The 25,904-nt window shown below is 40.1% G+C and overlaps 1 protein-coding gene across 2 annotated transcripts in view; it reads right to left on the bottom strand.

The window, feature by feature from the left end:
- CMYA5 (cardiomyopathy associated 5) overlaps positions 1 to 25,904 on the bottom strand; it is a 107,933-nt gene that overhangs the window by 81,312 nt on the left and 717 nt on the right. The gene's annotated exons all lie outside the window — the stretch shown is intronic.

Here is a 25,904-nt window from a genome sequence, read left to right as displayed (position 1 = left end):
ACATCACCTGACAGCAAGAACAGATATGACAGCTGACTTACATGCTTGCTAGTATCCACCATAAAGTGATATGTGGACCAATCAGACCAAGAGGAATTCACCTGTCAGAACTCAGCAATGCCCTGATCACATCAGTCTCCTTCACAAGCACACAGGCAAGTGCACACCTTTGTTTGCACAAGCTTTCAGAACTCCAGAACCACAGTGGTTGACACGATGCTTTATAAGCAACACAGACCAATTTTAAAGCAATACCCATGGTCAGTGATGATATTATATCCATAGCAAAAAGTCTATAAGCTGCAAAGAATAAGTGTTGACTATTTGAGTCAGATTTGCAAAAAAGAAAAAAGTTGATATTCTTAAATGCCTCAGGTTACTTTAGCCTAGGGCAGTGGTCAGCAAACTGCGGCTCGCGAGCCACATGCGGCTCTTTGGCTCCTTGAGTGTGGCTCTTCCACAAAATACCAGCTCTTCCACAAAATACCGACTTCTGTGCATGGGCCACGAAGTTTCAATCACACTGTACGTGCGCGCCCGCACATGGTATTTTGTGGAAGAGCCACACTCAAGGGGCCAAAGAGCCGCATGTGGCTCGCGAGCCGTGGTTTGCCGACCATGGGCCTAGGGCAATGCTAGGTCTAAGGTTGCTTCTGCTGCCATATGCTAACAGGAGGAAGGAGACCTAGATTCTAGTGCTTGCTCTGTCATTCACCCAGGATCTGGTTTTCAGCATGGAAATAAAACAGTCTCCCATGTTGCTTAAATTCTAGTAGAGGGAAGACAGAAAAAAAAAACAAAGCAAATGAACAAATGTTAGGTGGCAGTAAGTACTATGAAGAAAATAAAACAGAGTAAGTGGGATAGAGGGCGATGGTTATGAGTTGGGGTGCTATATTATGTAGGGTGGTCAAGGAAGATCTCTCAATTAAAGAGATTGTGAGCAGAGATCTGAAAGGAGTGAGGGAGTGAGCTTGCAAATATTAAGAGAAAAAGCAGAGCAAACAACAGTATTAAAATCGCTGAGATGAGACTGCTTGGCAAATACAAACAGCAAAGATGAGACAGTGCTAGAGTAGAGGGAGGGAAAGAGAAAGATAAGAAGGGTAGCTGGGAGCCAGTTCACCTGGACTGATGGGCCATCAGGAGGGTTTGGATTTTACTCTGAATGAGATAAAGAGCCATTAGACGGTCAGCCCTGCCATCTTCTAGAACAGTGATGGCAAACCTATGACCCACGTGTCAGACGTGACACGCAAACTCATTTTTTTGGTTGATTTTTTTTTTTTGTTAAATGGCATTTAAATATATAAAATAAATATCAAAAATATAAGTCTTTTTTTTTACTATGGTTGCAAATATCAAAAAATTTCTATATGTGACACGGCACCAGAGTTAAGTTAGGGTTTTTCAAAATGCTGACACGCTGAGCTCAAAAGGTTCGCCATCACGGCTCTAGAAGCTCAGAAATGGGCAGCTACTCAGACTCAGCTGATTGGGACCCATCTACCCCACAGCCCTATCGCAGTTAGGAATTTGAATCTTAAGCAGAAATGACTGGGAGGCTGAAAATCCATGGCACTCAGGCCGGATCAGTCCTTCTTGTTCCCTGGGCCCCACAGCACTCCCCTGGCTCCTGTTCAGCTCCCCAGTCTGCCATTCTTTCTGTGAGCTCTTTAAAATTCTTCTAATAGATTCCATTTTCTGTCTGCTATACAGAGAGTTGTTTCTTTGCTCTCTGTTAGAGACGGCTAGCTATCACCAAGCTTACTTCTCTCCTTTCTGGGCTTACATTACCTGGCCTCATATGCACATTTACAGAGAAGGAAATTTTTAAACTTTGAGTGGATTGGGGCAGGCTGTGGGAACACGTGAGAGGAGGGGTCTGGAATATAATCAGAGTATAAAAGGCTGATGTAAGGTTTTGCAAGATAAAAATGAGTTTTCCATGAAGACCAGGTGTTTTGGGGGCTTCAGTCAAAAGGAACAATATGTGCAAAAGCAGGGAAGTGTGAAATCATATGGCATATCTTGGTGTGCTTTGGGGCAACTTCACAAAAGTCTGTAATCTTTAAAATCAAAAGACCCAGTGGCATATATGTTAGTATAATACAGATGGTTCCAAAATACTACTCTAACCTCCAAGCAGGTTGGAAATTACCCATCATCCTATCTTTCTCAGGGCTTTAGAGAGTCCTGATAATGAGTTAATGATGGTTTACATGTATACTTGTTTATGTGTGTGTGTGTATCTTGATTTCAGAGAGGAAGGGCGAGAGAGAGACAGAAACATCAATGATGAGAGAGAATCACTGATCAGCTGCCTCCTGCATGCCCCCCCACTGAGGATTGAGCCCGCAATCCAGGAATGTGCCCTGACTGGGAATCCAACCGTGATCTCCTGGTCCATAGGTCAACGCATAACCATGAGCCACACTGGCTGGGCTGTATATCTGTTATTAACAGCTGAGGTAACATGAGTTATTGAGTGCCTAAGACATGTGCTTGACCTTACAACCAGGATTAGACAAAAAAAAGTGTTCCATTTGAAAGTATAAGGTTTCAAGGCCATGGTCAGGTAGTTCAGTTGGTTAGAGCATCATCCTGATACGCTAAGGTTGTGGGTTCAATCCCCGGTCAGGGCACATATAAGAAGCGACCAATGAATGTATAAATAAGTGGAATAGCAATCGATGTCTCTCTCTCTCTCTCTCTCTCTCAAATCAATCAATTAAAAAGTTATAATGGAGGTACAAGGTTTCAAAATAGTGAGTATCTTCCTTCTTTCCTACCCATCCCTCCCCATCCAAAATATTACATGTGGGCCACCTGCACAAACTTGTCCATTTACTTCAAAGTAGGAAATGTCTACCTAGTTGTTACAGAACCCATCAGAACTTTGAAATTTCTAAATTCTCCACTATTACAGAAAACTGAGGGCAAAAAGGTGCCAAATCCAGAGAACCAAAATAAATCAACTATGGTATGACAGGGCTGGTTCATAGCTTAGTGACTATTTCAAACCAAAACATGGGCAAGTCAATTATGTGTGGTCTTGGGAGTTCCTCAACAGTGGCACTATTGACATTTTCGGCTACATAAAATTCTTTGTTATGGGGGGCTATCCTGTGGGCTGAAGATATTCAGTAAGATCTCTGGCTTCTATCCACTTCAGTGATGGCAAACCTCTGACACGCGTGTCAGAGGTGACACGCGAACTCATTTTTTTGGTTGATTTTTCTTTGTTAAATGGCATTTAAATATATAAAATAAATATCAAAAATATAAGTCTTTGTTTTACTATGGTTGCAAATATTAAAAAATTTCTATATGTGACATGGCACCAGAATTAAGTTAGGGTTTTTCAAAATGCTGACACGCCGAGCTCAAAGGGTTCACCATCACTGCACTAGATGCTAATAGTACCCTGCCCCCAGTTTTGACAACCAAAAATGTCTTCAGAATTATACTAGTTGAGGGCCACTAATATAGTTAGACCCAAGAGGGAAGGGAAAAATAAACCATCAGCCATGGGCAATATTAACCCTGGTTGAAGATGTAAGTGAAAAACCATGGAAGATAAGAACATTCGTGTTCTGGGATTCCCCGCTGAAGAGTTAAACACAAGCTTAGCTCTTGAGCACTGGAATTCTTCAACAGCTATTGAGTGTTCGCACAGAACAGAAACTGTACCCCACCAGACACTGCTGTCAAGTTCCTGTGAAGGTTGAGTTGTGGTTACTAGGAAACAGAGCACTTCATCTGAATAGAATGTGTCAGGCTGGATCTTTTAAAAATATATCAGTGAGTCAGGAGAGATTTAGCCCCTGCTGTTCCACTTTTTTTTTCCTGACTACAACTATGCAAACTTCATAAAAGCACTAAGGACAAGGGCTAATTGGTCCAAAAAATAGAAGAAATCTGATCCGGTTGCCTCATTTCCTTAGTGACTGACCCTTCAGCAATTTTTCTTAAGTTTGCAACAGAGAAAGAGCCCTTAAATTGTGGCCTGGAAAATAACAATAATACATTTAAAAATAATACCCAGCTCCTCTACTAGATGGAATGAAAGTTTTTCCATATACCTAGTATGGTATATGCCATTTTTCTTTATCATTTTTTAAAAGAAACAATTATAGTCAAACATACCCAGACCTCACGCCAGCACATGCTGCAGAGATAAGCAGGGATGAATAAAAAAACTGCCAACCCTGGGGCTTCCAGAGAGAGGACCCTCTGCCTGCACCAGCAGAGAGGCTTGGGGGTCAGTGGGTTGGCTCTACTGGGCCTATATGAATCAACCTCACAGAGATACCACTAGGAGCACAATAAAGGCGCCCTCCAACTATGGAGAGAATGTCCTTGAGAATCTTCTTTGCTGCATATAGAGGAGTACAAGATGGGAGGGGAAGAGGAGTTAGACCAGAAAATTTTGATTGAGCAACCACCACATTTCTTCTCTTTAATTTTCAAGTGCTCGAGCACGCCACTGACTTTTTAAAAAATATACTTTTATTGATTTCAGAGAGGAAGAGAAAAGGAGAAAGAGATAGAAACATCAATGATGAGAGAGAATCATTGATTAGCTGCCTCCTCCACGCCAACCTGGTCATGTGCCCTAACCGGAATCAAACCAGAACCTCCTGGTTCATAGGTTGATGTTCATGAACCACTAAACCATGCCAGCTGGGCTTCATTGACTTTTGATCTAGTCTTCAAACTAGTGCTGCCAATAATCCATCAAGGAAAATTAATCATGCTGTCACTGTTACTGACAAATCCTTAGACATTTTGTGCTAGATCAGCTCTGGAAGATAATTCATTACCACCACTAACTTTGTGGTTTCTGCACTATTAGAAAGTATGTTCTTTTGTGCATACGTAAAGTGTTTAGAAAGTTTCCCAATCTCCATTTTTTTTATTCTCAAACCAATGATCTATAAAGGTTGGGATTGGAACCTTTTTTAAAATTAATGCAATTATTCCCCTCTCCATTGTGAGCTTAAAAGAACTGCAATCTGAAAGATTAATCTCTCAAGAACACAATTTACAAAGTCTGGGAATAAAATCAATATCGATAACTAAACTTTGCCTCTCTCCCCTTCAACTTTCTAAGCAATTGTCTAGGTATTATACATTCTTATACTCGTTCTACCACCCTTAGTGCTTATTACACTTCAATCCAATTTTGTCATGTTGGGTGGGTGGCACAAGTGCCTGGTTTCTACAGAGTTGAAGGCACAGCAGCAGCAGCCGGGCTAGACCCAGCGTTATCATGAGAAACATGCAGAAGACCTCGCGGACAGGCTAACACCACGGCTATAAAAGAACAAGAATCTTTTTACCTACAACATAATGCAGAGAGTAAACCAACATCCTAAAAGGAAGTCTCTCAAATTCCACAGGAAATCATAAATAAGAGATCAAATAAAATTCCTGCTGATACACTGGGAAATAACTTGCCAGTAACTTGCTCTAGCCTTTTTGTTTCTGGCTGAAAAATCTCAAAATAGGAAGCCAGCAAAAGATTTAATCATTTTTATGAAAGACTGTGTTGGAATAAATAGGATTCATGTAAAACTCTGATTCCCCCAAATCATTTTTACACATTTTAAAGCACTTCGATCTCTTATAGCAATTCTCAAAATTAAGATAAATATCTCATAATATTATTTTATTCTTCACCCACACAAAAATCCAGCAAAAAATTATATGTGTGATCTAGTAAAACGTTTTTTAAACATAATATAGGCTAATACTTTTCTCCCCATTCTTCAGTCAAATTCAGGTGAAAATTCAAGATTTCCCTAATTGCTAAATACAAATTCCATTGTAGAATATATAGGAAAACAGAAAAACATGAAAAAAGAAAATTAAACCAACCAGCAATTCCAACACTCAAAGATGACTACTTTTTAAATACTGGGTATTTTCTTCATTGCCATTCTATCCTGAAATGTGCTCCTTTCTTTCCTTTTTTTTTACACAAATGATATGCTTTGTAATGTGCTTTATCAATTATTATTCTCAAATTTTGGGGTCTCAGAACCACTTTGTGCTCTTTAAAATTATTGAGGACCTCAAAAAAGCCTTTTTAAATGTGGGATATATTTATTACTATTTATAATATTAGCAATTAAAACAAATTTTTTAAAATTCTAATAATCCATTTAAAAATAAAGTAACTTATTACATGTCAACATTAATAACACATTTTCTAAAAACTAATTCTATTTTCCAAAATAAACAACAAAAAACATTTAGTGAGAAAAGTGACTTTTTTTTCAATTTTTGCAAATACTTTTAATGTCTGGCTTAACAAAAGACAGATGAATTCTCATATCCGTTTTCTACATTCAAAATGTTGATATGTCCTGTTAGTAGAAGTATGTGAAGAAAATCTAGCCTCACACAGATATGTAGTTGGGAAAGGAAGAGCAATTTTCAGATTATTGTGGATATTTTTCTTTATACTACACCAGAACTTGACAAGTGGTAGTGTTTTAAAGATTAGTTGCAATGTGGATTTTAAAATAAAATTTAAAAATCAATGAAATTTTAATACTCTGTGCTCTCATGAGAGAATAAAAATGGAAAATGCAAATGTCTTCGTATTACAATGAAAATAGTTTTGACCTTCAGGACACCCTGAAAGGGGACCACACAATGCTATGTCTAATAGTTAGCATAGCATTCTATCATAGGACAAGTGCTTCACCCACTAACCTGTTGTCAAATATTTAGATTGTTTCCATGTTTTTGCTATTATAAAAAATGCTATGACAAATATCTTTATAGATACATCTTTCTATACATTTGCTTTTTTCAAATAACACCTTAGGAAGTAGAATTTGAGGGTCAAAAACAAAGTTATTTTCCAGGATTTTATACATATTGCCAACTTTCCCTCCAGAAAGGTTTATTAATTCGCATTCCTGTCAGTAGCCTGTACAAGAGCCTTCCGTTCTCACCACACTCTTATCAACACTGGGTACTATGTGAGCCCTGTTTTAAGAGTTGCTTTTAAAGTGTGCCTGAGCTGGCTGTTAGAGAGCTCACTCTTCCATGGCATGCAATACTTGAGATTTACTGGAATTTTCTGCTCACAGAGTACTTCTCCGATACTTCTACCACAGTGTTTATCTACTGCTAGTTAGCATTATTACAATTAGTATTTACCATGTGTCTTCTACTTGATGGTAAGGTCGTTTTGTTGATAAATTATTTTATTTTTCCATTACAGTTGACATTCAAATATTATATTAATTTCAAGTGTACAGCATAGTGGTTAGACATTTATATAACTTATGAAGTGGTGGCCCCCAGCTCCCTACCCTCGGATAAGTATAGTACCAGACATAGTTATTACAATATTATAGACTACTAGAGGTCTGATGCAAGAAATCTATGCAAGGGGCTCAGCCCCTGCCACTGCCGCCGCCGCCACTACCACTGCCATGGCCGCCTCTGCCTCAGCCCCCACCATGGCAGCTTCATCCGGAAGGTCGTCTGGAAGGACGTCTGGTCTAATTAGCATATTACACTTTTATTATTATTGATATTTCTATGCTGTACTTTATATCCCTGGCAATAGGTTTTTTGAGACAGTAACCATGTCTCATTATCTTAGTGCTGAGTCCATGGGGTGGAGACTCATGGGATAATGGTGGAAATAGTATTTTCCACTTGAGAGAGTCCTGGGTTTAAATCATGTCTTCACTGCTTACTAGCTGTGCAAGCTTTTGTAAATTACTTCCCCTTCCTTTCCTGAGCTTGGTCATCTTCAGTTAACAGGTAGACTAACATCTACAGTACTTCAGAAGGCAGCTGTTTTGAAATTATATGTGTAAAATACCTTGTCCAACACTTGGCAAATATTCCGTATGTTTGTTCTCTTCCTTTTCCTTTCCAATGTTGAATTAACCTTGTGAAATCCAAAGTTGAAGGATCTTAAATACATGTTGATTTACTAATAGGCTACACTTAATTAAGACAAAGGACACCTCTTTAATAATGATTACCTCTGGAAAGTGTAAATAAGCAAAATTGATGAGTTTTCTAATTACTCTTTCCTGCATCACTCAGATGTTACTCATTCTCTCAGTCAGTCAATATCTATGAGTGTGTCGTATGTGTTCCAAAGACAAAATATACACAGTTACTAAACAAAACAGAAATGTAAAATGAAACTTTTTAGTGTCAGAATTCCACTTCTTTGGTCATAGTGAAACCTGTATTCACTATGAGAAAAGCTATTCATAAAGGTATGCTGAGAGAGCTGCTCTGACTGTAGATCTCAGTAGCAGCTGGTACATCATCCCTGGTCCTATTCTGGTTAAAAGCTGAGAATTTTTGCAGTGGGGCTTAAAACTAGTGTGTGTGTGTATATATATATATATATATATATGTGTGTATATATATATATATATATATATATATGCATTATTTTATTATCTGTCCACAGTGTTATAAAATTTTAAGGATAAACAAAATGAAATGAAAATCTTCAACAACTTGAACACCTTTGGGGGCCTCCTAATTAGAAGTACTCATAGATTATATAGAAAATAACTACAATGATAACACTATTACAGCAACACTTATAAGGTGTACCTAAAACTATACCCAGAGGCAAATTAATAGCCTTAATTGTTAGCTTATTAAACAGTAAAGAGTCCAAATAACCTAAGTAAAGTATTCCATCAAACTGTTTTAATATATGCATTTAATGTATATGGTATACTATTTTAAAAGCCCCTTATAATCAACCTCTATACTCACAAAAAAATGCTCACAGATGTTGGCTCTTATTTACTGTTTGTGGATTGGGAAAGGAAGACTTGGCCTATCACTGTTGCACCAACCTGGATATCTAGAGACAACTCTAACAAGAAAAATTAAACAGAAGAAATATACAACTGCAACCAACAAAAGCTGGTACTAGCTAAAAATACTAAGCAACACAGATTAGAGGTTCCCAAACACCGTTCTATACAAACTAGAAGTATCAAAGTATTTGAAATTTATTTTTTACACTAGAATTCCTGGGTCTTGCCCCAAAACTTCCAAATCAGAATCCCCAGTGGTAAGACATAGTAGTCTGTGTTTTGGTTAAAGCCTTTTGGTGAGTTTAAGGTATAGCAACTTTGAGGAACCACTAGATACATATCTTAATTTTTAATTATCAAACAATAAGAAAAAGTTACTAAACATATTAAGATTATCAGCAAATTGAAAGAAGTGAAACAACTGAGAAGTCAGAGGGAGTAAATATAATGTTAATGCAGGAAACAGTAGAAAATGTTTCAGTGGGATTAAAGAAGCTGAAGCTGGGATTTCATCACTGAAACAAGATAGAATAGAAAAAAGAAAGGAGGAGGATGGCGTAGGGGTGGGGAAGAAATTACCTGAGAACAAGAATGAATTCTTCAAAATTTAGAGAAAGGAATAAAGAGAGGGAGAGGATAAAAGGGAGGGAGAGAGGGGAGAAAAAGGATGGAGTGTTTAGTAAAGTCACTGAAGAACAGAATAGAAACCAAGAGTAGTATATTTTAATGTGACTCCGAAATGTCTTCAAATACCAACAAGAAAGCTTTGATATTTTCTGACAACCCAACCAAAGAAATTAGAGAAAAGACACTAGTGAGCTAGATGCAGTTCAGGTTGAAGATCACTCCTGGTTTTAACTCAAAATTAAAACATAAGTCAAGTAGAATTACTTGTGTACCTTGGATATACCCCCAACTAAGGGTGTGGAGTGAGTAATGTTCACTAAGGAATAGCATTGCTAGAAATAGCAGTATGAACCCATGAAACTGCTCAAGTCTTCAGTCCTGACAGATTATAATAGAGGGAGGGACAGGGAACTGCTTACTCTGTTCCAGGAACACGTGATGTTCTTGACCATTCATATCATTCCTCACCTTCCTCCCCTCCCGCCCCCTCCACACACACATCTATATTTTTCAGAGGCTGAGGCTCAAAGAGGTCAACTGGTTCTCACCAGTATATTCTGAAGAACTGTGAGTGCTAAGGCTTTAACTCTAGGAGAGATTCAAAGAAAGTCTGGGACTCTGATCCTTGAGATAAAACTGAGATAATCAAGAACTTTTTGCTACCAGCATTGGATGGTATATGCTAAAGTTGCTGTTAAGTCATTACAAACCTCTCTTCAGGACTATAACTCTATGTTCAATAGGGTTTAAAATATTTGCAATGGGGAAGGAAGAATGTGGGTGGGAAGGTTTAGTTCCTTCAGCTCTAAAGCAGGTTTGAAAATGTTTGCTAGTAGTGTGTCATGGTGATGAAGGACTAATGGAGCTTAAGGGTTTCAATATCATGACTATTTTTTTTAGGAAAAAAAAAATAATTTTTTTTATTGATTTCAGAGAGGAGAGAGCAATAGAAACATCAATGATGAAAGAGAATCATTGATCGGCTGCCTCCACACCCCACAGCGGGGATCGAGCAACTGGGCATATGCCCTGACCAGGAATCAAACCATGACCTCCTGGTTCATAGGTCAATGCTCTATCACTGAGCCACGCTGGCCAGGCAATATCATTGACCATTAATGGTTGCTGCCAAATAGCATGTTCAGAGTCTACAGAATTGTCTTGCAGGTCTTAGTTTTTCTTTGTAACAGACAATCATTTCCCAAGGAGATGAAAAGATAAGCCAAAACCAAAAGCAGAACCTTCTGACTTTCTGAAAAGGTGTTATATTGTTTCTCCCTCTTCCAATCTCTATATTCCAGGAAACAAAGAGAAACCAATGGGAAAGCTATACAACCTCACCTCTTGCTGTTGGCATGGCCACTCTGATGAAGGATGGAGCCCTTCCTGGGTGACAGGATCAAACAACTTTCACTCTCTTACACGTGGGTAGACAATAAGGTGTGAGCCAGAGGTATTCCTCGTAGGTGCTCTTGGGTGACCTGTTTTAAGGTTTTAGAAACTCACTTGGGTGATTCTGCATTCAGAATCCTACCCTTTCTCTCAGAATCAAGTATCCTCCCACTCATCTTTTATCCTCTGGCCTCCCTACCTTGACAGATAGCTTTTATTACCTTTTTTCCCCTGGATACCATTTCAGAGACCAAATTATGCCCAGCAATTTTAGCTAATGTTCTTGTTGGACAGTTTACAGATGTAAATTTAAACATTTTTTTTTACTAATAGAAAAATTAATTATTTAATAATTTTCAGAAAAGATAAAAACCAATATCCTTCCAAGATATTACAAAGATCAAAATGAAGTTGGATAGATTCCAAAACATTCAGGCCTGCCCCCGAACCCTTCTTTTCTAAAATTAGCTAAATGGAATTGGTGTCTCCATTTCCAAGTTACCAGGAGAGGGAATCTGACACTGTTAGAGTCCATTTCTCCCTTGACCAGGGTCACAGTCGCCCACCTTGTGAGTTGCAGCAAATTCTCAAACAAGGACTGACCTAGGTATACAGACTACAAGGATTAGAAGGCACTTATCTTTCTGATAACAGTGAACAGATAATTAAGAGATTTCAATAGAGCTTTGAAACCCTACAGCAGAGATGCCAAGGTGTGTGACAAGCCATGCATATTGAGGCCTAAATTAAAAACTTGTTCCTTTTTATCATACGATAAGTCAAGCTAGAATAAACAGTGATAGTGACATTCAGCTGGTATTTAATGCGAAAAGCTACTTCAACCTCATATGATTGTGTTTGGTCATTGCTCTGTGTTGTATTTTCAATTAAATTCCTTATGGGGATATTAACTAGTTGATTTGTTCCATTGTTTAAATAAGCAAAATCTTCTACATCATGTGTTAAATATTCTGAGGAGCAGGTAATGAAACCTGAGGGAAGTGCAGTGCTCCATGCTGTTCTAATAGACATTCGACATCCTTTTTGACAGTCCAGCATCTGCCAATTTGGTGAATTCCCCAGCTGGTGGGTCCTGCAGGAGGCAGAGCTGACAATGCCAGATACTGTTCCAGTGACGACCTTCACACCCATTCTAGACTGACATGAGGGCTACGAATGAAAGACATAGATGGTGGAGCTCCTCATTCTCTCTGGCCGTAGCAGATGTTGCAATAGTGAGCTGCTGGTATGGAAGTGGTAACAGTACTAATTGTGACATCTAGTGCTCAACTGTAATGGTAACCATTTCCTCACCAGAGGATTATTTTTTTAAAAACAGCTTTATTGAAATATAATTCACATGCCATACAATTCACCCACGTACAATTTATTGGCTTTTGGTCTATTCACAGAGTTGTCCAACCATCCCCACAATAGGTTTTAGAAAATTTTCATCATCCCCAAAATAAACCCCACACCCTTTAAGCATCATCCCCCAATCCTCCCCCATCTCCTTCTCAGCTCTAGGCAATGATTAATCTACTTTCTGTCTCTACAGATTAGCCTATTCTGGACATTTCATACAAATGGAAATATATAAGATGTGCTCCTTTGTGTCTGTCTTCTTTCACTTAGCATACTGTTTTCAAGGTTCATCCATGTTGTAGCATGAAGCATACTTCACTCCCTTTTATGGCCGAATAATATTCCATTGCATGAATAGACCATGTTTTCTTTACTCATTCATTAGTTGGTGGACATTTCTATTGTTTACACTTTTTGGCTATTATGCATAATGCTCCTATGAACACTTGTGTACAAAGTCTTATGTGGACATATGTGTTCATTTTCATGGGTATATACTTAGGAGTGGAATTGCTGTATCACATGGTAACTCTGTTTAACTGTTTGAGGTACTGTCAGATTGTTTCCAAAGCAGTTGCACAATTTTACATTCTTACCAGCAGTGTATTTTTATTTTTCCACATCCTCACCAGCACATATTAATTGCCTTTTTTTTAATTATAGTCACCTTAGTAGGTGTGAAGTGGTATCTTGTGGTTTTGATTTGCATTTTCCTGATGGCTAACAATGTTGAGTATATTTTCATGTGCTCATTGGACATTTGTATATCTTCTTTGGAGAACTATCTATTCAGACCATTCGCCCATTTTAAATTGGGTCATTTGTCTTTTTATAATTGGGTCACATAGTTCACCAGACCAGTTTTGAGGCATGGTTTTAAGGATTGTTCCTGGCTACCAGAGCCTACTTTTCCACACTTCAATGATTTTATGAGCTACCAATATCGTTTGAATAAAGTCATTTTCTGCTTAAATCAGTCATAGTTAGCTTCTATTGCAATTCAAACCCTGACTGACATAGTCTGGAATGCAAGGCAGCACCAGCACCCCTCACCTAGAGAAAATCACCTCTACAAAAGGCTTTACTGGCAAATGGAAGACTGTTAAGTGGCAGGGTTGAGTTTCTGAATTCATGATTCTAAACTCTGAAACTATGCAAACTCAATCCAAGGGAGTTTATGGGATTTACAAGTGAAAACTTTGGCAGGTTGAGTAGCAAGTAGGAACTGGAGCACAGAAAAACAGAAAGAAAACTAAGAAATGGTTGTCAGTTCTTGTTATTTCCCCCTAAGATAAAGTAGGCCATTGATTCCTGTAAGTTGTTCAGATGATAAGGCCCTAATTTTCTGGTGGCGGCAGTCCTCTCTCTGAGTTGGTCCTGCAGCCATAGAGGTTGCATAACCCTGCATCTTTCTGCCAACCGAGGCTGGTATCTAGGGCCTCCACTAGGATTTTCTTCCAAAGGGTCAAGTATGTAAATGATGTAGGAGTTCTAGTTTTACCAGCCGATTTAACTACACATTCGGTTATCACACAATTTTAGTTCATATATCAACATTGCTAACTTTGAGTTAGCAAAATAAGAATATCACTCCCTCCTAGAGTTATTAGTGATCTGAGGCTGAAGGTTTGGAAAAAGTTGTTCTCTGCAGTTTCCTGGATAACAACACCCTTGGCTCACCCCTCTGAGCAGGACAGACCGAGCACAACAGTAGTGCCAGTCTGCCTTTGGTTTCCCCTCACAACCTTCTAAGTACCTACTCTCCCCTTTCTGATGCCTTTTTCTTCCAGGGGAGTATCTTAGATCCTGTACTTAAAGGGATTTGTTTGTAAGGGAATCCAATGTAAAACAGATGCTAATACAGCCTTGGGCAAACTACGGCTCTCGGCTGGATCCGGCTCTTTTGAAATGAATAAAACTAAAAAAAAAAAAAAAAAAAAAGACCGTACCCTTTTATGTAATGATGTTTACTTTGAATTTATATTAGTTCACACAAACACTCCATCCATGCTTTTGTTCCGGCCCTCCGGTCCAGTTTAAGAACCCATTGTGGCCCTCTAGTCAAAAAGTTTGCCCACCCCTGTGCTAATAAGTTAAATTGTAGTAGGCAGTTAGGCAGAGTAGAAAGGACAGGCCAGATGCAGAATGTCACCAGGGCAGAAGCCATGGACAATTGTAAAGTGTTACCTTGCCCCCAGGGTGGCCTTTCCTCCCCTAGCATATCACTGGTCATGGTTTAGACCCCCTAACCTTTCATATGGCTGGTATGCAGTTCAGACCTTCCCTGACCTTTCCTTCTTGGCATGTCACTTGTCATGAGATAGAGCCCCTTAGAAGAGGAACAAGAGGACCAGAGAATAACCTTATATGGCTTCCATAAGCCCTTGCATGACCACTCCCTTAAGCAGTAAGCCCTCAAGACAATGAGGTTCTGACCAGCATCAAATAATCTTAGGAACAAAGCCTCAAGTCTGTTGCCCACAGAGACAAGAGATAACATCTAGGCTTCAGTTGTCTTTCAGCTCCAGGCCCAGAAAAACAGCAAGGCCAGACAAGTGATGCCATGGCTGACCTCAGGGCTAATGACCACCTGCTTTGACACATGACCAATCAGTACAGACCATGACCCTGAAAGAACACACCTGGAAAGCTGATGAATATTCCACTGAGATAGTCCCCTGGGACAGCAGTGGGCAACCGGTGGTCCTTGAACCACTGCTGGTTTGTGAGGTCCGAAAGGTTGGCGACCACTGCCCTGGGACTTCCCTTAAGAACTTGCCTTCATAGAGGGGATAAAACCCTCAGGACAGAGGAGCCAGCATTCATTCATTTTCTCTCTCTCTCTCTTTCTCCCTGCCTTCTTCCTTTAGACATATCTCTTTGCCTTCTTTCTCCTAAGCTCCAAGGGCCCCTCTTTTGACTCTATAGCTTGTTTCCTGAGTCCATGCATAGCCCAGCTGGCTCACTTCTTCTACCTCTGTGACTTTATAAATAAACTGTTGCTTGTATCTGCGTATTGGCTCTGAATACTTTCTTTCTTTCTTTCCTTTCTTTCTTTTTTTTTTAATCTTCACCTGCGGATATTTTTCCATTGCTTTTTAGAGAGAGTGGAAGGGAGAGGGAAAGACAGAGAGAGAAACATCGTGTGAGACAGGCACATCAATTGGTTGTCTCCTGCATTCACCCCGACCAGAGTCAGGAGCTATAACCAAGGTACGTGCCCTTGGCCAGAATCGAACCCAGGACCCTTCAGTCTGCAGGCTGACACTCTATCCACTGAGCCAAACCTGTTAGGGTTTCTTTCTTAGCCAGAAATCAAGTACCAAGGTTGCTGAACCAAGGTCCCATCGCCAGTAACACCTAGTACCGGTTCACCACTAAGAAACTATTAATACTCTAAAAGGTGTTTGCATTTCTATATCATTGATCCCTCTATACTGACTTGCTTTTTGCCTAATTCAAAGACCGCTTCTCAGTTGTCATTCTCCTTGCCTTTATTTTGGCATCTAAGAACAAGATGATTTGTTATGAGTGAGAGGATATGAATGGTACAGATCTGAGAGGAGGAAACCTGAGATCCTGGGATGAAATGTTTTGTGGGGAGACTCAACCACTAATTTATTCAACAACCATCTCTTAAGCACCTACTATGTGCCAGACACTGTGTTCTAGCTGCTGGAGATGCAGCAGATAAGATAAGCAAGGCCCCTGCTCTCATGGAGCTTCCTCTCTAATGGTGACAATAAACAATAAATAAACAAAAAGACACTGATACTGCCCTTGCCGGTTTGGCTCAGTGGATAAAGCACTGGCCTGCGGATTGAAGGGTCCCAGGTTTGATTCCGGCCAAGGGCACATGCCAATCCCCAGTAGGGGGCATGCAGGAGGCAGCCAATCAATGATTCTCTCTCATAATTGATGTTTTTATCTCTCCCTCTCCCTTCCTCTCTAAAATCAATAAAAATATATTTTTTTAAAAAGACACTGATACTGATAGGTGCTATGAAGAGCAACGTGAAATCGGGAGAAATGTAATAGTGATAGATGTGAAAAGAGCCCCTTAGGCCGGGTGGTTGAGGAAAGCCTCTTTAAGAATCTGACATTGTAACAGAGTGGCATGCTCAGTCTGACTCCTTGTTCCAGCCTACCTTGTTCCCATGGCCTTCAGGCTGACAGCTCCTGCTTTAGACACGATAATCATTAGAGGAGCGCTGCTTGGAACATGAGTTTTTACAAAAATAGCCCTTCCCATTTTCCCCTCCTGAACTCTGTACTTTCTTAAGATGGATTAGAGGAACTACTAGGTCTCCCATCTTCTCCGTTGGTGCCTTCTCAATCAATGAACCTTTCCCTACTTCAAACTCTGACATTTTTAATTTGACCTTTTGAAGAGTCAGAATCACAGACTTTGGACTGGTAACATTTACTCTGAAACCTGAAGAGTGGATTTGGCTGAAGAGTTCCAGGTAGAGAAAACAGCAAGTGCAAAGACCTAGATGCAGGAGCAGGCTCAGCATGTTGGAGGTTCAAAAGAACGAAGAATGACTAGAATGTAGTGAAAATAGCAAAATAGTATGAGAGGAAAGCAGGTCGGGTAGGGCCTTGAAAGCTATTGTAGAGTCACAGAGAGGTTATCTTGCCCAAGACACACAGTAAGTGGCAGAGCTGGGATGATAATCCAGGCCTTTTCAATCCTATCTGGTGTTTTTGCATTGGAGCCTAGTTTATGCCCAAAATGGTACTAGATAAAGAGGTGATTTATTGAAGCCCTTCTTGGAGATCCCAAAACTCTAAGAAGAGACAAAGACCATTGTCTCTCTTTCTCATTCTATGAAAAGGATTGTCCACTTACTCCAGATTTACATTGCTGCACAAAAAAGTAGATTACTACACCAGGCCAAATCCAATACAAAGTCTATCTATTAAATGCAGATCTGAATTTTATGGATATTACTAGAGGCCCAGTGCACAAAAATTTGTGTACTCGGGGAGGTCCCTCAGCTCCCCGGGGGACAGGGCCTAAACTGGCAGTCAGACATCCCTCTGGCAGCTCAGTAGCCCTCGGGGGATGTCCACTTGCCAGCGGGGAGCAGGCCTAAGCTGCAGGCAGACATCCTTAGCGCTGCTGAGGAGGCGGGAGAGGCTCCCACTGTTGTGCTGGCAGCCGTCAGCCTGGCTTGTGGCTGAGCAGAGCTCCCCCTGTGGGAGCACACTGACCACCAGGGGGCAGCTCCTGCATTGAGCGTCTGCCCCCTGGTGGTCAGTGTGTGTCATAGTGACCAGTCATTCCCAGTTGTTCTGCTGTTGGGGTCAATTTGCATATTATCCTTTTATTATATAGGATAGAGGCCTGATGCACGGGTGGAGGTGAGCTGATTTGCCCTGAAGGGTGTCCCGGATCAGGGTGGGGGTCCCGCTGGGATGCCTGGCCAGCCTGGGTGAGGGGCTGAGGGCTGTTTTCAGGCTGGTCACACCCCCTTCATGGTGGGGGTCCCCACTGGGGTGCCTGGCCAGCCTGGGTGAGGAGCTGATGGCTGTATGAAGGCTGGCCACGCCCGCGGGCTGGAAGCAGGTATCTGGGATTTATTTATCTTCTATAATTGAAATTTTGTAGCCTTGAGTGGAGCCCAGGTCTGGCCAGGGCAGGCGGGCAGCTTGGCTTCCTCCATTGCCGGGGTCAACCCAAGCCTCCTGCTTGCTCCAGCTCTGTGGCCACTGCCATCTTTGTGACGGAGTGAGGGAGTGACAGTTAATTTGCATATTACTCTTTTATTAGATAGGATGGTAAATACCTATTAAACATTTATCACATGATTCCATAGAGCACGTAGAGAAATTATTTTGGTGTTGCTATGTTTGACCTTATGAACATTAATCACACTGGATTGCCTAATGTCTATTTTTAAACATAAGATCTACTCTTCCTATTACACATTAGGAAACTTAATACAACTAAGGTACTTGTGAGGATTAGCTACTACATAGACTTTCTGGGTCTTTCATGCTTTGCTTTTAAAATTAGAAATAGAAAAAAAATTTTTTTTAAGTAAATTTATACTCAAATAAAAAAAAGAAATTGGCTAAAAAAGATCAGATGTGTGCACACTGTGTATATACATATATCTACCATTAGACTAGCGTACTTAATAGCTGTCTGACATTAGGTAAATTGCTCAATATTACTAAGCCTCCATTTTCTGTTCCATAAAACAGAGATGAAAACAATGCCTATACATACAGCTGTTGTGAAAACTATTCAAAATAACAAGTGACAGTACTTGAATTACTTGAGTAAGTGTTGTTTTCCCTTTCCTTCTCTGTGTTTCTGTTCACTCATCAGAAACATAAGCGGGTCAGGGACATGATGCTAACATTCCTTCTAGGACAAGTGTCATCAGCAGCTAGGCTTTCCTGCCAGACTTGAGCCACAGGAAAGTGAAAACTTTTGCTGTAGGCAAATAGAGAAGTGCTAACAAGACAAACCTGGAGACTGACAGGAAACTCCCAGGGGGATGAGCAATGAGGCTTCAAGAACTGGAACTTGAAGGGCCAGGGTCCTAGTAGCTCCCCAGGCCCAATTCATTTCACTGGTGCATTTGTTTCAACTACTAATTACTAGTGGTATTATTTAATGTCTGCCCTCACCAGAGACCAAACCCTATAAAGGTGAGGAACTCTGGCCCTGGCTAGTGTGGCTCTGTTGGTTGGAGCAGCGTCCCTTACACCAAAAGGTGGCGGGTTCAATTCCCAGTCAGGGCACATACCCAAGTTGTGGGTTCCATCCCCAGATGGGGCACATGTAAAAGGCAACCAGTTCATGTTTCTTTCTCTCTCTCTCTCTCTCTCTCTCTCAAAATAAAAAGAGACTAGAAACTGTTTTGTTCATTCACTCCACATTTACATTGCTGCACACATAGTAAGCCCTCAATAAGTATTTGTTGAATGAATGAAGCTCTTTTCTTACAGTAGATGCATTTTTGAAATTGGAGGTGTCACAAGTTTAGCTAGGCTACTCCATGTATTGCTGCCTCTGCCTCCATTTTGTTTGGCTGCAGAGTCCTAAGCTGACACTAGCCCCCTCATTCAGGTCCATGCCCTAAATAACAGGCAGAGCCACAGGCAAACCTAAGTTCCTGATATGACTTCTCAAACAGTTTTTGGGACCAACAGTCTCCCCTGCACCACCTTCCAACACCTTCCACTTGTGTGCCCCTTAAATAACAGCCCTGTGGAGCTTACCAAAACCTCACTCATCTTGGTTTGAATCGACCTATCCAGCCTAAGCCTGGGAACCCCAAAGCACTCCATCCCTCAACCCTAATAAAGGTGTGTGTCCCAGGTCCTGTCAATCTCTCTGCCCGCACTCTGCCTTGGCCTCCCTGGGGGGCTCCCTGAGATATACCATATTCTTCCTCCAGGATTTTTGAGTAATGAACTTCTCTACTTCTGTTTCTCTTGTGGTCTTTTGTCAAACTCAGGGTCATCAGGCACCCTATGCTCCACTCAACACATGCTAATTTAACAAAGTCATCCATGGACACAGACAATAGGGTGGTGAAGGCCTGGGGTGGGGGGTGGGGGGGCCGGGAGAGGTCAATGGGGGTGGGGGGAAAGGGACATATGTAATACTTTCAACAATAAAGAATTATTTTTTAAAAAGATATTTTTAAAAGTCAAGAGGAAATTAATTTTATTTACAAATCAACAATTTCAAAAGCCCTGGTGAAATCAACCTTTAAAAGGAAATTTGTGGTTTATGTAAATTCCTTTTTTAAAGTATTTTTTTATTGATTTCAGAGTGGAATGGGGAGGGAGAGATAGAAACATCAATAATGAGAGAGTGTCATTGATTGGTTGCCTCCTGCATACCCCACACTGGGGATCAAGCCCACAACCTGGGCATGTGCCCTGACCAGGAATGAAATCGTGACCTCCTGGTTCATAGGTCAATGCTTAACCACTGAGTCATGCTGGCTGAGCTGAATTTTCTTTTAAAAAGAAGCATACCCAAACTAAGAAACCATAATGGCTCCATGGGAGGGCTTTAAACATTCAGAGTTTGGTAGACTGAATAGCAGCATCAATTAATCTTCCCACATATTTTGGACTTCATCAGATTAGCATGTGGAATTTTGGAACTGAACACATCCAAGTTGCCTAATAGAGGACTTCTCTCTGAGCAACAAGCAAAGTCTATTCTTATCCTTCTATCTATGATCTGGCTCAAGGGTCCATCTAGGAGAGGCTTTCTGGCAAGTCACAGAGGTGGGAATGATGACTACAGACACCCTAACTGAATAATCCCTCAGTATTTATCATTGTCCCCTCTAAGCTACAGTGTTTCCAGAGTCACTGGACATTGTCAATCCCTGGTAAACAAATGGTCAACAACCTCACTCATTTTGGTTTGACTTGACCTATCCAGCATTAATTCTAACTAATCTAACAGGTTCAACATCCCAACTAAATTTGCTTCTTGCAAAAGTATGGATGACTTGACATTCACTTGCTTATTTATTTGTTCATTTATTCATCCATTAACTTATTCATTCTACAAATGTTCTCAGTCCTGGAAATCCTTAGTGATTCTGGATGCGAAAAAGAAAGCTTAGACAGAGCAGCAGCAAGTAGCACAAGAACTGGAACCAGGAATTAAAACAATATCTAACCACACTAGAGGCCCAGTGCACGAAATTCATGCACAGGGGGAAGGGGAGTCCCTCAGCCCGGCCTGCACCCTCTCACAATCTGAGACCCCCTCAGGGGATGTCTGACTGCTGGTTTATCGGGCCTAAACCAGCAGTCAGACTTCCCTCTCGCAATCTGGGACCGCTGGCTCCTAATCGCTCACCTGCCTGCCTGCCTGATTGCTCCTAACCACTCTGCCTGCCTGCCTCTAACCACTCACCTGCCTGCCTGATCATCCCTAACCACTCTGCCTGCCTGTCTGATTGCCCCTAACCACTCTGCCTGCCTGCCTAATCACCCCTAACCGCTCGCCTGCCTGCCTGATTGCCCCTAACCACCTCTGCCTCAGCCCCGCCGCTGTGGCTTCATCCAGAAGGACATCCGGAATGATGTCTCAAAGGTCGTTCAGCTGTCTGGTCTAATTAGCATATTATGCTTTTATTATTATAGATGTTGTGTCCAGCTATAGTACCACCTCTACAACCTAAATCTAATTTTAAGAAGAATACATGTCTTTTCTCTATTCCTTTGTTAATGTCCTTAGTATAGCATTTATGACATTATGTTGGGGTTAACTGCTTCCCCTCACCTGACTGTGCACAACTGTTCCTTGAGAGAAGCAATTGTGCCATCCAATCACCTTTATGTCCCTGGTGCCTAGCATGGGGCCTAGCACATAGAACTCATTGTCAATGGAGCAGTTCTATGGATTCCAAGAAAGTTCACGAATTTCTAGGTATTATCAGGCCTGCATTGTCCAATATGGTAACCACTAGCCACATGTGGCTATTGAGTACTTGAAATGTACCTCCATGGGAGGAATTCAGATGTGCTGCAAATGTAAAATACACGTCAAATTTCAAAGACTTGACACAAAAATATAAAATACCCCATGAATAGTTTTTATATTGATTACATGTTGAAGTACTTTGGATAGTGGGTTAAATAAAATATTAAAATTAATTTCACCTTTTTACCTTTTTTAAAAATGTAACTATCAGAAAATCTAAAATTATAAATGTGGCTCATATTTTATTTTTATTGGATAATGGTGGACTAAACAAAAGGTTTACTATTTCAGGTACAAACCACATCCAGTCTCTTGTACCTGATTCTCTAAGTTTTGGTAGAAAGAGGAATTTGGTTACCTTGTCTGAATTGAGTCAAGGCATTTACTAAGAGTAGGTTCAAAATATCCAAGGAATATAAGACTTTTTGGGGGGCAACATTTTATTAGTCAATACGTTCTACACTTTACTAGGTATGCTGTTTTAAAGAAAAAAATAATTCCAAATCTTACTGTATTCACCTACATTGAGTTAAAGTCTCAAGGGCATGTAATACCCATGCAGCCAACACTTAAATAGCTCTTCAATTTCTGGCTACAAGTGCCTCTGTTTTATCCTCTCCTCCCCAGTCTCTGGCATCCTGAGCAGTCACCCATCCCATCTCAGCTCTTTCTACTGACCTTAAAAGAGGGCTCAAATAACACACTTGTCCAAACACCTAGATAAGCACGGCCGGGGCAGACATATAAATAGATCTATGGAAACAGAGTGCTCTGTACTGATAACAAAAACGATTTACAAACTCCCTTTACCTTCCAAAAGGTTTTCTACAATGATTATTTAAATGTAAATGTCACTAATAATTTTAGTTCTATCAGCTTAGACAGACCTATTTTTTACAAGCACTGACAAAGCTGCAATTGAAAATGATGTTAAGTCTTGGTTCTGTTGTGGCAAAATCCTCTGTGCTTAAATAGAGAAATGAAAATTGACCAACAGAAAATGATCCAAAACAAAAATACTGAAGAAATTCTAAGTGACCTATGGGAAAGATTAAAAGAGTCAGGCTTCATTGGTCTACAATCATAAAAAAAATCCCCAAACCAGTGAGTGTCTATTTACATATCTCCCCCCATAAAGAAAGTCATGAGTTTGAAACATTCAGCACAATGTTTGGCACATAGGAGGTATTCAATAAATGTTAGTTGAATGAATATATGACTGTATATGCTCACTATTTAAGGGAACACTGCAGTCACCATGCTTTTTGTTTTTTTAAAACCCTGAGTGGTATGGTAGATAGAACACAGCTTCCTATTTCACTCAGAGCAAAGCTTGAAGTCCTTACCTTGGCCTACAAAGCCCTACATGATCTGCAACCCAACTATTCCTTCATCTCACTTCTCACTACCCTCCCCCTTATTTACTCTGCTCCAGCAACCTGACTTCCTTGTATTCCTCAGACAAACCACACACATTCCTGCCCCAGTGCCCTTGCACCAGCTCTTCCCTTTGCCTAATACACCCATTCCTTAAGTCTCTACTCAAATGTCACTTCATCAGGGAGGCTTTCCTCACCACCTTATCCAAAACAGCATAACCCTTATCCTGCTGTTTGTCCTCATATCACTCATTGCCACCTAACATGTTACATATGTGTTTTGTTTGTCTCCCCAAACTGGAAAGTCACTCCCAGGAAGACAGGGACTTTGTTCATTTTGTTCACTGCTGTTTCCTTTGTGCCTAGAAAGTACCTGGCACATCGTAGGAGTTCAATAAATAGCTGTTGAGTGAATAAACCAACAAACATTAGACTGGAATACAGGAAGGATGATCCCAGCACTTTCTCCTTACTTTGAAGTGCTTCATACATACCTTTTCTTCCTCAAATATCATAACAGTTAATGACATTTTATGTTTTTATGTTTCTCCACCTAGAATGTGAACACTCTGAGGACATTAATGGATTCTTAGCTATTATTTTATCCCCAGCACCTTGCATGGTCCATGGCAATTAGTAGGCATTTCATAAATGTTTAGTGAGTGAATGAATACAGGAAAGCCAAAGTGGAATAGAATCATTACACTTATTGAAAACTGAGACCACCCCTCTTCCTTCACTGATGAATGGTCGGCAGAAGGTAAAGCTTTGCTGCCAATGAGTCATCTGAAGGGATATAAGAAACTAAAATTTAATGGGAACCTACTAAAGGCTAAGCATACTTACACACGTTCACAGAGTTTATTTAATCTTAGGACAACTTTATCAATGAGGAGTATTACTATCATTTTACAGATAAGAAACTTGGGGTTCAAAGGATAGGGAGTTTGCCCATGACAGAATGAATGGCTAATAGGACTCACACTCAGGGCTTTTCATGCCATATATCACACTCATGTCGCTGAATAGTACATCAGAAAGGCATTTCTCTGATTCAAAGTAAGTATTAGCATGTGTAATGGTGAGCTTTCCTGCACTAGAAAAGAGTTTTTACAATTAAAGGTTTTTTACCCCTTGATTCAGAAAGGTAGCTCTGGATAAATTTAATATATATTATTCGTGAAAAGATAAAAAAAGACTTACAAGCAGATTATACTTTGTGCCTTTTGAATTTTTAAACATAAAATTTATATTTTCTGATAATAAAATGGATTATCTGTTCATTAGAGAAAACCTGAAAAATACAGATAGATATAGAGTAAAAACTTTAGTCAACTATTATCCCATGACTCAGAGACAACCACTATTAACCTTTTAAACAATAAGGTTAATAAAGTTTAGCATAACCTTCAATATGTTAACCTTTATTAACCTTTAACACCTTTTTCCAATATATGTTTATTTTTTAAAGTGAGATGACTTTAATTTATACAGTATTTTTTCAAATGCTATATATGTATTTTCCATACTGTTAGAAATCTTCATAAATAGCATTTTAATAATGGCTTAATATCACAGCAAATAGATGCAATAATTAATCTTTCTGTTATTACTTAGGCTATATTATATACTTTTATGTTTCTCTCAATGTAATCAGTTTGTAATTCAACTTCTGAGAATGATTCTGACCTTTGAGAATCTGCGGAGACAACTTTTCCATTCAAGAAGGGGAAACAAACTCCCACTAGTATTCAAAGAGATGAAGCCTTTCCTTTTCCTCTAATAACCTTTCAATGTAGAAATTAGTTGGAGTCATTCAAGTTTCACCTTCAGTAAGGAAGGGAAGCAGTGAAAGTCCACAAGTAGCTTGGAGTAAACATACCCAGGCCCACATCTTGGTTCTTACATCTACTTGCCTTATATTCTCAGTAAATTGTATACTAGTAAAGCCTCGGTTTCCTCATCTGTAACTAGACAATCACAGACACCATTAAGGGAAAAAGGTTATAAAGTCTGGGATTGACAGATCTCCCTCTCAATATTCCCTATTCCTTGTTCCATTTCCTACAAGTGCTTTCTCTTCTGCTTTTCCTTTCTGCACCTCCTGCCATTCTGTACGGCACCCAGGACAGGTCCACTTGTCAGGGCAGTCACAGGTCTCTACACTCTCTCCTGACCTTCCACAGACCCTGGTCTGTCCTCCCCACCCTCTCACTTATTTAGTACATAGTGTCACACTTTCCATATTGCTCTCTAACTTTTCCCATAAAGTCCTGGAGGACAGGGGCTGTGCCTGCTTCCCACTTGGCAGCTGACTGGTAAATATGTGACCCGTACTCCAAACTTATCTGACAGACCATTCACCCTAATCAATGCCAGTTCAGGGCTACTTCAACTCCAGCTATATTGGGCAGTACTTTTAACTTTGGATAAGATGGGCATTCTGAAATGCTGCACATGTGTCACCTACAAAGTAGGCCTCTCTATTGATATTAATAGAAATAGGAAGAGACATCACTGACAAAAACCAAACAAAACAAACAAACCCCATACCCAAAGAGAACAAGTAAAAGTAGAAATAAATCTAAATAGAGAGAAGATGATTTCTACTTATCTCATTTTAGGGTCCCCATGAAGGGAGGGAAGAGGAAGATCTAAGTGGAGGGAAAACCATAGTTTTATACAGTATTGCCTAATTGCATTCACATTCATTGAAACGTTGATATTTGGGACCACGAAAACAAAACAAAAAAAGCGCAGGATTTTAGAACGAGGGTTGCTAAAACTCATGCTTCTTTTCTCCAAAGAATTTATGGGCCTTTGTACCAAAATAAA

This window comes from Myotis yumanensis, unplaced genomic scaffold (assembly GCF_028538775.1).
Source record: "Myotis yumanensis isolate MYYU_CA2020_CCGP unplaced genomic scaffold, mMyoYum1.0.hap1 SCAF_4, whole genome shotgun sequence".
Taxonomy (NCBI): Eukaryota; Metazoa; Chordata; class Mammalia; order Chiroptera; family Vespertilionidae; genus Myotis; species Myotis yumanensis.
The sequence above is the reverse complement of the archived record's forward strand: the minus strand, read 5'-3'. Positions and strand labels throughout refer to the sequence as shown.